At 44.2% G+C, this 12120-nt stretch overlaps 1 pseudogene; it reads left to right on the top strand.

Annotated features, from left to right (window-relative positions):
* Positions 1-372: 372 nt before the first annotated feature.
* LOC121837269 lies at positions 373-11734 on the top strand (annotated as a pseudogene).
* Positions 11735-12120: the final 386 nt, after the last annotated feature.

Raw genomic sequence — 12120 nt, 5'->3', positions numbered from 1 at the left:
CCATCACCTTGAGTAGTACGTTGGGCGTTGCCTGTTTGAGGGCAGAGAATCCGGTATCTGATAATACTGTTTTCTTGCCGAGATTTTCAAGCTAAATTTAAGAGCAATTAAATCTATCCGGCTATTATACACACAACAAATGACACCTATGTCGTCGTTTTGTTTGAATTCAGGATGTTCAATATAAATATATCGGATGTTGTGTAACCATCCCTACTTTATGAAGTTGTAAAAAAAAAAAAAGACGTATGTCTTTTTTTTTTTTTTACAACTTCACATCTTTACAACTTTACAACGGCAGATTCGTAGACAATACCTTCAGTGTAAAAATGTTAATCTCTCGCTCCGTTATTTTTAAATGTTTATACGCTGATGGGTGCGTTCAGATAAGGACGGTCATGGTGGTGTCTTGCCCATTTTCTTTGTTTTCAATTAAATTTTTATATGAGGTATCGAAACCTGTCCACACAACGGGGCAGACCTTACTTTTGCAAGATACTTCATAGTATTCGTGAGAAAAATAGCATTCAAGAGGAGGTTGAAAAAACGATTTTCCCAACTGCGCGATAACTCAACTTCGAAGTCCGGCGGAATAAAGAATACAGCTTTTTACACCGTCAAAGTTTTGTTTAAGTTTATTGCTAGCACACGCTTCTGCCAAAATTAATTGAAGATAACATAACTTTGAAGGGTGGCGGAATTAAAAATACAGCTTTATACACTGTCAAAGTTTTTACGTTTAATGCAAGCACACGTTTCTGGCAAAATGAACTGAAGATAACTGATAAACGCAATAATGTTAATGTTTATTTTTCCATCAAACAAATGGTAGAGGGAGGTTGAGGAAAAAAGCTGCATCATGCAGCTTGACGAGTCCCCGGCCCCCCTTTCACACAAACAGCAGTGGCAGAAGAAAAAATAAACAAGACGCAATGGCATTCAAGAAATAATCAGGCGGAAATATTTACGTTTTTTGTGGTAACTTGATATATACATTGAGAATTCTATGCAACTATGTATTTATGTAACATATGATACATACCATAGATACATTGAGAGGATTCATGCACAAAAAATATCACACATATATACATTTAGATATATAAACAGAAAACACGAAGTATTATATTTCTCAAAGCTCCGGAAAGTACTACCAAAAAAACACACTGGAAAAAAACCTTTCCGAATATCTTTTCTCGATGACTTAATAGGATCAATATTTTTGAAGCTTAGGAAATTAAGTAGGTATATGAGCATACATTTCAAGCAAGATAAAAGGCCAAACTTGGCTTCTGGAGAAAATCTTACTTAATGAGGCCATTTTGCGGCGAATTTTTAAGTCACTTGACATTCATGTTTTAAAGCTGAAACTGTTTGTGTCGAGTGTTCCGTGCCTTGTGAACATTTAACAAATCAATTAACGTTATACTGTGGAAAGGTTTTTTTTTTTTTTCTGGATTGCGCCCGGGAATTCGGTCAAAATTGAAAAAGTCAAAATTTCGCGATTTTTGTCTGGCAATTAAAAAGAATAATCATTCTCGATTTTCTTTAAAATTTGCCCGATGATTTCTTGATGACCAGTAATTACAAATCTGCAAAGACATGTGGCATTAGTTTGTTTAAAAAAAAGACATATGTAACCAGGTCATGATCGCATCAATTAGCGCTGGGGAGTTTCTGCCTTAACGACTAGTGGTACGCGAGCGACGCACGCCACAGTATACAGACTTGTCTTATTATTACCAAGGCGTCATAAAGCACTATAAATATAGTGCGCGAACTTGGTTTCATTGCTGATGTTTTTGATATAGCTAATATAAACTGAACGTTACGGCGCGGAAGATCCTTATTAGGGCGTTGTACTTGGCTGGTTAGAGTTTCATTGTGCTATCATTTAAATACTTTAATATTAGTACCTGGCTGACAAAATAATTTGATTTGTATTTCTACGCGCCGCTCGAAAGCTTGTTGACAAAACGTTTGATTAATTTCTCTAGGCATCGCATAAACGAGCGACAGTGCGAAAACTTCTGCCACGACCAATGGCGCGCGTGGCTAGAACGGAACAAAAACAGGATATTTCTCTAAAAACAATTGCGGAGGAGTGTAAACCAAGGTTCAGTTAAGGGAGACTTAGGCAGCGTAAGCGGTTCAGTGTCGGAGGCAGCAGCCAAGTGTGCGCTCGGGCGCTGCTCAAGTCGCTCCAACAGGATCTCCTGCGACGCCTCATCCGCGATCGTCCTGATCTGTGACTGGGTGGAGGGGGAAAGAGAGTTATCGATCTGGGGAAATATATTTATAAAATTCCGAGAGATTCATATTGTACAGAAACCTGCAGATCTGCAATTAGGACGCTCTTGACGAGAATCAGCCAGCGCCGCCACCGACTGCCGTGAGCCGCCACAGGCGCACAGGTTCGTGGTTCACTATAAACAGAATAGGAACAAAAGATCTGCTGACCAGACGACCGGCCTACACCGCGGTGAGGTCTTGCCTATAAAGAGGGCGTAACACAAGTTTTTAAACAACGGGAGTTTAACTAAAACGTAGGTTTAATTAGAAAGAGAAGTAATATAATGGGGTTCGCAAGTATCGAAGCGTGGCAATAAATAGTCTTAGCCCTTTACCCAGCCGGTGCGCGGGCGGCAAAATGCAAATATACCTGGCAAATACACAGAAGAAACACAATGACTAGACAATTGAAAGCTGAATTATTAAAATCCTGAATTACTACCAACCAGATTGCAACACTGAGGAGCTAGAGGGTGGAGGGAGTGTCTAATCTCTCACAATCCGGGAGTTACGGCCTCTTCCCTTGCGTTGTCCGAAGTGGGTGGTACTGGTGGATTCCACGGTGGGCAAGTGGGCGACCCGATGAGGCCACAAACACACACACACACACACACACACACACACACACGCGCACACGCACACACACACACACACACACACACACACACACACACACACACACACACACACACACTCTTCTTGCGAAGGGTTCCTCTTCACAGACGTGGCCCGCCGCCGTCGCTTTTCCCGGGCCCGATCCGCTTTTTTGCAGACCGAATCTTACGGCTCCAAGTCCAGAGCAGACTCCGTGTTCTCACAGGTCGTGTTTTGTGCGAGACGAAAAGAGCGTGGTTGAAAGCCCGATATGTCAAACCAAGTGCAGGAAGGCCTTCGAATCGTTTGTCCCCCGGGGTCTTGCTTACTTTGAAGGGCATAGGAATTCGGGAAACTGTGATGCTTGCCTGGGTCGGTCTCCGGTAGTTCGACGAGAGGAGTCTCTAATATATCCGGGCGCAGCCGGATTTGGTGAAACAAGTAACGTACTAGTACACATGCAAGGTACAATGAATTTTTCTGATCTGATTTTTTTATATTTTCACATGTGAAGCAACTGGATTCTAGGCACCCTCTTGGCGCCCTACCACTCGTTTTTTGTTTTGTTTTTTTGTTCTCGATATGCCTAAAGCTAGCCATCCACAATGTAGAGCAAGGAGACGTTCTTCATTTTTCCTTCCAGTGCCCGTAGAAACTCACTCGCACCTTGAATGGCGTACGTGGCAGGCGCCCACAAATTTTGCAGGGTGGCTTGATGTTTTACAAGTCCCCCTACCCCGTCGCATGCATTCTTGCCGTGCCCTGTTGCCGAAAAGATTCACTTCGTCGTCTGGAGCTCACTGCACTGCAACACGTGAAAATGGTACCGGCTCTTAAAATGAGCGGCTGGACCATCGCTAACGGAAGTGAGGCGAGAGTAGATTGGTTACGTTGTCCTCGAGATGCGCCTTAATTTTTTACAAGGCCAAGCATAGATGCGCCGAGTCATAAGTTAGATTGTCGGAAATTGCGGCATAGCTCCGCGTCGACTTCTTTCACGTTACAATGCACGTAAAGATGTTGTTTTGGATCATAGGCAGAAATTCCTCAAGGCGCTCTGGAGCGGACACGAATACAGACCCATGCATAAGACATGTTTCGTACATTCGTACAGTCTGCTAGCACCGGCAAAACTCTCCAAGAGTCCTTGCCCCCCCCCCCCTTCCTCCTCTGTTTGCTCTGTTTCTTCTTCCGTAGGGAGGGGCTGTTGTGTCCCCGCACGAGAGATGACTTTGGTGTTTGTTTACCATGGCCACACGCCCGGCCGGTTATGTTTACACCGTGCAGGGGCGCCGCCCTTGTCGCGTATCGCCGCTGCGAGTCGGTGAGATACTATCGCCTTTGCGCGCGCGGGTGTAACCGTTGGCCTCACTTTGTGCATGGGGGGGAGGGGGGGACTTTTACGTATTTTTCGGCAAGTCTGCATCAAGAAGCACTTCTTTTCCTCCGGCGCCGTCTTCAATTATGTACCGAATTGGAGTCCAGTTACGCCATGCGTAACAATGCCATAATATACCACCGGCTTAACCTTCCGTTCACGCCACGCCATCCATCGGTCGGGCCAAAAACATCTGTAACATCGCTCAATCCTAGTGGTGCCTAGAACGGCGTATCAAATTATTTTGTCAGTCAGTAGGTAGCGCGATGAGCATCGAACGAGTCAAGTGTAACACACTAATAAGGATCGGATTCGCCGTAAAGTTCAGTATTCGTTGGCGATACCAGCCACATCAGCGGTGAAAACAAGTTCACGTGTTATTTTTAGAGTAATATATAGGAGCTGAGCGCGCGAAAACATTTTTTGACTATGCTAGGGCTGGATTTGATTCACTCAACAATGAACTTTGTCGTTTTCTAGAGGACTACATAGGTTGTTTTGCTGAGCGCTCAGTTGATGATAACTGGTGTTTATTTACAGAAAAAGTTATGTCACTGATGAAAGCAGCATGCTCCCTTTCGCGTGGTATATTCTTCACTAAAATCTCCATGATACAGCTTGACACTGAAAAAGCTGTCAAATAAAAGGAACGATTATTTCGCGCTGCAAGGCTATCGGACATTGTACAACGCTGGGAAGCCTACCATGTTGCGGCTAACGTATAAAGAAAGCACTCAAAGAGGCAAAATTACATTAATTTAACAGTACGCTGCCGTCAGTGTTACTTAACAATCCGCGTCAATTTTGGAAAATTATTAACCCTCTTTCTAGTCCTGTCATAGTACTTAGGGACACCCATGGAGGGGAGGTGCCCAGTGAACTGTGTTCTTTTGTGTTAAATGATGTATTTGTTAGATCCTTTTCATGCACAGTAACCTCAGATTGTCCGGTATTCAGAACTTATGATTTTTCGCCCGTCTTTTCTGTTATCATAGACTGTGAACGTATATCTAACATTATCGAAAACCTTAAAACCAATACGGCAGCAGGAATTGAAAATATTAATGCTCAGTTTTTGAAAAACAGTATTATGTACCAATGCGTTACCTTATCTAAATAATTTTCGCAATCACTGGAACAAGGAAAATTACCAAAACATTTGAAGGTGGGGAAGGTGATCCCTCGCCACTAAAAGGGGAGGGGGGAATAAGCATAACGTCTTTAAACTTTTGTCCCATTTCTTTAACGAGCATTCCTTGTAAAATGCTTGAGCGCATCATTTATACTCACATTTTCAATTATCTACACTCAAACTCCTTTTCTAACTGAGTGCAACATGGATTTCGAAGGTTTTATTCATGTGAAACTCAAGTCCTAACCTTTACTCATGACCTTCATATAACACTTGACCGGGGTTCCAGGAATGACTGCATATTTCTTGATTTCTCAAAAGCGTTCGACAAGGTTCCTTGCGCGCTGCTTCTTCATAAACTCCGTAAACTTAACATAGATATTAAAATAATCTCTTGGATAGAATTGTTTCTATCAGACCGTTACCAATTTGTACACGCTAACGGAACTAATTCCTCAACCTCACGTGTCAAGTCCGGTATCCCATAAGGTTCCGTATTAGGTCCATTTTTATTTCTTATATATATTAATGATCTTCCCACGCATGTACCCTCTTCTATTAGCCTATTCGCTAATGACTGTGTGATTTATAAGGAAATCATTAACGACTCTGACATATCTGCTCTTCAGACCAATATTAACAACGTCAGCCGCTGGTGCGATTATTGGCTTATGGGACTTAGCACCTTTAAATGTAAATCCATGAGAGTGTCCCATCAAAATAACACTTGTCCCTACTACTCTACTAATAAATCCACCTAACTTTCTGTGTCAGCCTATAAACACTTCGGTGTTCATATACTAAATACATCTTCCTGGGACATCCATGTCGATTATATCACTAACAACGCTATTCGCTTATTAGGCTATCTCAAAACAAACTTTTCCCTTGCCCCTGCTTCACCCAAACTTCTCCTATACAAAGCTTTAGTGCGCACCAAACTTGAATGTGCAGGCTCTATCTGGAACCTTGGCATATCCCTAGCATCATCCATTGAATCCATTCAAAATCACTCTGCACGTTTTATAGTTTCTAACTACCACCGTACAGCCAGCGTCACATCCATGAAAGCGCCTCTATATTTGCCCAACCTCTCCTTTCGTAGAGAAATAGCGCGCCTCTGGTTATTCCACAAGATTTATCACTAACCCAGCACTTCGAACCTCATTATTTTCCGAGCCATCATACATATCGCCGTGTACCTATCATCTACTAAAGGTAGGAATCCCCTACTGCATCACCTCCACCTTTTATGCCTCCTTCCTACCCCTGGCCCCCGTCGACTGGAATCGCCTTCCGGCATCCGTAGTCTCACTTACTGACGCTGCTTATTTTAAAACCGCCATAACTGATGTTCTCAGTAACGTTCCATAGCGATTTTTTTACCTAATGTTTTGTTCTTTAGCGTTTTGTTTTCATTGTTCAATTTATATTGATGTATAATTGCACTGCTCTCTGTAATGCCTTCGGGCCCTGAGAGTATAATAAATGAAATAAAATTAAATATGATAAAGTACGAATACTGTGGCATGCGTCGATCCTGTACCTCTAGTCGTTAGGACAGGAACGCCCCTGCGGTAACTGATGCGACCACGACCTAGTTGCACATTTTTTTTAACAAAATACAGTAGCATGTCTCTGCAGATTTGTAATTACCACTCATCAAGAGCCCATTGGGTAAAATTTAAAAAAAAATGGAGTATGATTTTGTTTTTTAATTGCCACACAAATATCGCAAAACTTTGACTTTTTTCGATTTTAACTAAATTTCTGGGTGCAGTGCAGGAACAATTTTCAACAGTATAACAGTATTTAATTTGCCGAACGTTCACAAAGCATAAAACGCTCTACACAAGAAGTTTCAGCTTTATTATATAAATTTAAAGGCACTTAAAACTTTGCCGAAAAATGGTCTCATTATACAAGTTTTGCTCTAGAAGCCCAGTTTCTCATATTATTTCGCTTGAAATATATGCTCATATAAGTTAACTTTAACTAATTCTGGCAGCACGGTATGCGCGCATTAAGCATAAAAATTTCGATAATGTACAAAGCTTCATTCTCTGTTCCAACGGCCTTCATATTTGCGTCATCGCGTAGTTGGGAAAATCGTTTTTCTCAACCTCGTTTCTAATACAATTTTTTTACGTATACAAATAAGTGTCTTGCAAAAGTGACGTCTTTCCCGTTGTGTGGACAGGTTTCGCTACCTCATATAAAACATTTATTGAAAACAAATAAATGGGCATGACACCACCATGACCGTCCTTCTCTGCACACACACTTATATATGGCTACGGACTCCGCATTGGTTTAAATAGGTTTTCTTCTCACTTCTCGTTCTGTCGGAACGAAGTGCTTTTGTTCGGTAGTAACCACGGTATAAGATATATAGCTGTGGACAACGCGCGCGTCGCAGGTGCCAGAGAAGGCCCTGTCCTCGCCTGGTTGCCAGTGATACCACCGTACGGCTCTTGGGTAAGCGGATAGAGGTAGCCTGTCGCGGACCTTGTTTTTTATGATTCTTCGTAGGAGACATGCTAGTTTTTAAAGTCGTTCTCTGGGTTTGTCGTATCATGTTGATTTTGGCACATGAGCTACGGGTATTTGTTACACACAGCATCGTCATTGACCTCAGTTTTGCGCCTTAACGTCACCAAGAACATCATTATGAATGCGTTGAAGCGAAGTCCAAGCCAGTGTCCGTCGAAATCAGAGCCCATGCCGAGCGGAGAGCCCAAGCGTGAATTTACAATGACAAAAGCGCACATATTTCTGCTAGTTGGTTTATTTCTGATCAGTTTCGTCATCTGCCCTGCGGAGACGCTGACAAAAGAGGCTACTGGATCGTGCGCCACTATATAAGACTTTATCTGGTCGATCGCATCACGGCGTTCGCCATGTTGCGTGTCCACACCTATATACACGTATCTTGCACCGTGATATTAACTCAACTTTGCCAAAATCTCGTTTCGTTCATGATGTGCAGCCAGAATTAAAGAGGTGGTTCTTTGAAGGGGCTGTCTACGAGATGGACCAATCAATTGGTCTGGTTATTGAGGCACTCCACAAAAGGAATATGCTGGAAAACAGCATCGTCATCTTCAGCACCGACAACGGAGGCCTTCCCACGGGTCTTGGATCCAACTACGGTTTCAACTGGCCTCTGAGGGGCTTCAAGGCTACCTTGTGGGAAGGAGGCGTGCGGGGAGCCGCTTTTATCTGGAGCCCTCTGTTGCGGAGGTCAGGTCGCATCTCGAGCCAGATGATGCACATTACCGACTGGTTGCCAACTCTGTATTCTGCAGCAGGTAAGTTTGATTTTCAACGAAAGCCTCTCTCATTACGCGAAGAAACGTCGGCGTTGTCCCCGAAAGATTGCCATAAATGTACGTGATCAAGCATTTGCCTGAGAAATAAAACACAAAGAAAAGCAGAACAACGGAGATGCTTCGTCACGGATGCCGGCAAGCTTCTCCGCGCCTGCGCAGTGGGGAGCCTGGTGTCACCATTGGAGCGCGTGTGTGAAAGCAAGACGTGCCTCGCTGCTTGTGGGAATGCGCTGCGTGAAGCAATGCTTGCGCATTCCTACACGTAAGCAGTTTTAAGTATCTTCGGCGAGTTTTTAGAGCGCAGCTCTTAGGGGCCCGTTTCCAGCCTGAGCGGCGTCGGCGTCGCCGTTGGCGTCGCCGTCGGCGTCGGCGTCGGCGTCGGCGTCGGCGTAACCGCGCCCCTCCCTCTCCTCCTCCCCCTCCTCTTCCTCCCCCTCCTTCTCCTCCTCCCCTCATTGTGTAGTATGGTCCGGGCGGGTCACGTGACCTCGGGGGGAGGGGGTCACATGACCCGTTTCCAGCCTGTGCGGCGTCGGCGTCGCCCCTCCCCCTCCTCCTCCTCCCCCCCGCTCCTCCTCCTCCCCCCTCCTCCCCCGCCCAGGTCACGTGACCCCGGGGGGTGACTCCCCTCCCCCCGCCGGTCACGTGACGGCCCGCCCAAGGCCATGTGATCCCGTCCCCTCGAGGTCACGTGACCCCCCGGACCTCTGCCCTCCTCCTCCTCCCCCTCCTCCTCCTCCCCTCATTGTCTGGTTCGGGGGGTCACGTGACCTCGGGGGGAGGGGGTCACATGACTTCAGCGGCGAGGAGGAAAGCAGTACGAAGGTGGAGGAGGGGGGGAGGAGAGACGAGGAGGGGGAGGCGAGGGGAGGGGAGGAGCTTGAAGGACGAGGAGGTGGTAAAGGAGAGGGAGGGGAAGCAGGAGGGGAGGAGGACTAGCAGGCATGATCACGAGGGAGGAGGAGGAATATACCCTCCACTCCTCCTCCTCAAGAGCTGCGCTCCAATTCGGCGTTACAGGAAGTTGTAAACGGCTTTTTTGTTAGAGTTCTTGAAACAATATGGAAGTAGTAGTCAAACAAGAGATGAGATCGGATGGGGTCAAAGCGCAAAAAAATAGAAAGCAAATCTAGGCGTTTAAATATCCGTACAGAGCGCATTTCTTCCTACTTACCATATCTGTAGTTTTTATTGTGGTACTGATTTTCGGTTGTGAGAAAACGTTTTCCTTTAATATTTGAGTTTAAGACGCCATATTCTTTTCTGTCACAGCTACGTTAGGTCTTACCCCGTAGCAGGGTTTGGCGTGCACTTCATTGTATTAGCTTCATGGAGGCTAAAACTACATATCAATGGCTGTTAAAACTCAGCAAAATTGGCTGTGTAAAAACAAAACTGCCTTCGCAACATGGCGCCCCTCGTGTTGAAGTGTGCGTGGCGATTAAGGGTAATAGCTAGTGAGAAATTGGCCCTTTTACTAGAAAGTTGTGTTCTCATATTTTTGTTCCCTCACTGATTCATTTTATTTAATTCCATAAACGCGATAACCATATTTGTTGTATATAGTAAAGACGAGTTGGGAGATAACATTAAAATTTACAAACAAATGAAATAACCGGAACGCAAAATGAATGGCCACGAAGTTTGCGAAGAGGCTTCAGTTGCCAAAAGCAGTTGTAAAAAAAGGGAAATCATCAAGCTTCATGATTTTATTTTAGCTTGACATTTCACGAATCTTTTGTGTAGTAAGAATGTCTTTTTTGCGAAGTATTTTCCTTTACTTCATACAATTCCAGTTCAAAGGACATGAAGAAGTTCAAATAATAGCAATAGAGAAATCAAATTGGCTCATTTCGGAATATTTCACAATCCGTGCATTGCCACGGGAAATGTTTTAAGGGCAAGTGCTGTTGCTAACTTCAAAAATTATACGCTGCGCTATCCAAGTCGCACTTGCAAAAACGTAGCTCTGTAAACAACTTTACTTAAAAGAAAAGTGTTCAGCAGCAAGGTCATGACAATAAACGTCTTTAAAGTTATCCTCACGCTAGCGTTCCTTTAAGGAACCTCTAATATCTTTGATATTTTCATCCTTTCAGGAGGAGATGTGTCAAGGCTAGGTGTCATTGACGGAATAGACATGTGGGAAGCGCTTTGTGAGGACCTGCCTTCTCCGCGCCATGAGATCCTTCTCAACATTGACTCGGCCGCTAATTCCTCGGCGTTGATCGTGGGAAATCGTAAGGTGTTTCTCACCTCCACCTTCCCTGACGAATTAAGATATCATCGCAGCGAAGTTCCAGGAGGCACACGACCCGTTGAAGGCCTGGACGAAATGATGCTGAAGTCTCGCACCGGAACAGTGCTCAGGGACTTCTACAAGGTTGAGAAACTGTCAATTAGGCCTAATTGGCGTCAAGAGGTAGTGGTGAACTGCTCTCAGTACAACCCGGGAAGCAATTTCGTCGCCAACAGTTCCCCCTACTACTTCGACATTCAACGGGATCCCTGTGAGCTTGAAAATTTGGCAGCTATCAATGCGACGGTAAGATAAGTCCTAAGAAATATAAAAAAATTGACGGCGAATGAACTGCCGTGGCCTTACGCCTTATGCAGTATACAACGCAGCTGATTTCTTACTCATTTGTTTGATGCGTTTCTCTGCCATATCTTTAAAAAATAAGGTTTTGTTCCGATTATATTTTAAATGTTTATACATGCGAGCCTGTTGTGAGCGTAATTTAAGTTATATTAGATAAATAATACAAAAAGAAGTGGCACAATTTGTTATATACATATTTTAAACAGGAAAAATACATTATGTCCTACACGCAGGCTAAGCTAATTGAAGTGTCTGGAAAGGAAGAGTTAGAGAAAAACATAGGGCAAGGCGTGATCTGCTTAGCAGACCATCCGGCCTGGAATGCTCTCTGTTTTTTCCATAAAAGAGCATTTTGGAATACGCCAGACATGCTTCTCCTTAAAAGTTTAAACCTTTCGATTTAAACACGGGGATTGAACAGGGTGTCTTCCTGTAGAACGTACAAAGCCATAACATACTAAAATTAAGCGAATTGTAAGCGCCAAGGGAGATGCTGTTGTTAATTCCTGCATTAATGTGGCAATTTGGGCAAGTTGGTACATGATTGTAGACAGGCACCGAAAAACACAAGGACAGGAAAGGACGTAAACACAGTAAGCGCCAGTGTTTACGTCTGTTCTTGTCCTTGTTGTTTTTCGGCGCCTGTCTATGAACGATGTTGAATCCTCGTCCCAAAATGATTTTTTCCGAGCGTGATCTTCAGTACCCGTCTGGTGCAAATTTATCTGCTTAGGACTCATATAATCAGTGGCGTAGCCAGGATCTTATTTCGGGGGTGCGGGGGGGGGGG

This window comes from Ixodes scapularis, unplaced genomic scaffold (assembly GCF_016920785.2).
Source record: "Ixodes scapularis isolate PalLabHiFi unplaced genomic scaffold, ASM1692078v2 PGA_scaffold3__209_contigs__length_174095766, whole genome shotgun sequence".
NCBI classification, from domain to species: domain Eukaryota; kingdom Metazoa; phylum Arthropoda; class Arachnida; order Ixodida; family Ixodidae; genus Ixodes; species Ixodes scapularis.
The sequence above is the reverse complement of the archived record's forward strand: the minus strand, read 5'-3'. Positions and strand labels throughout refer to the sequence as shown.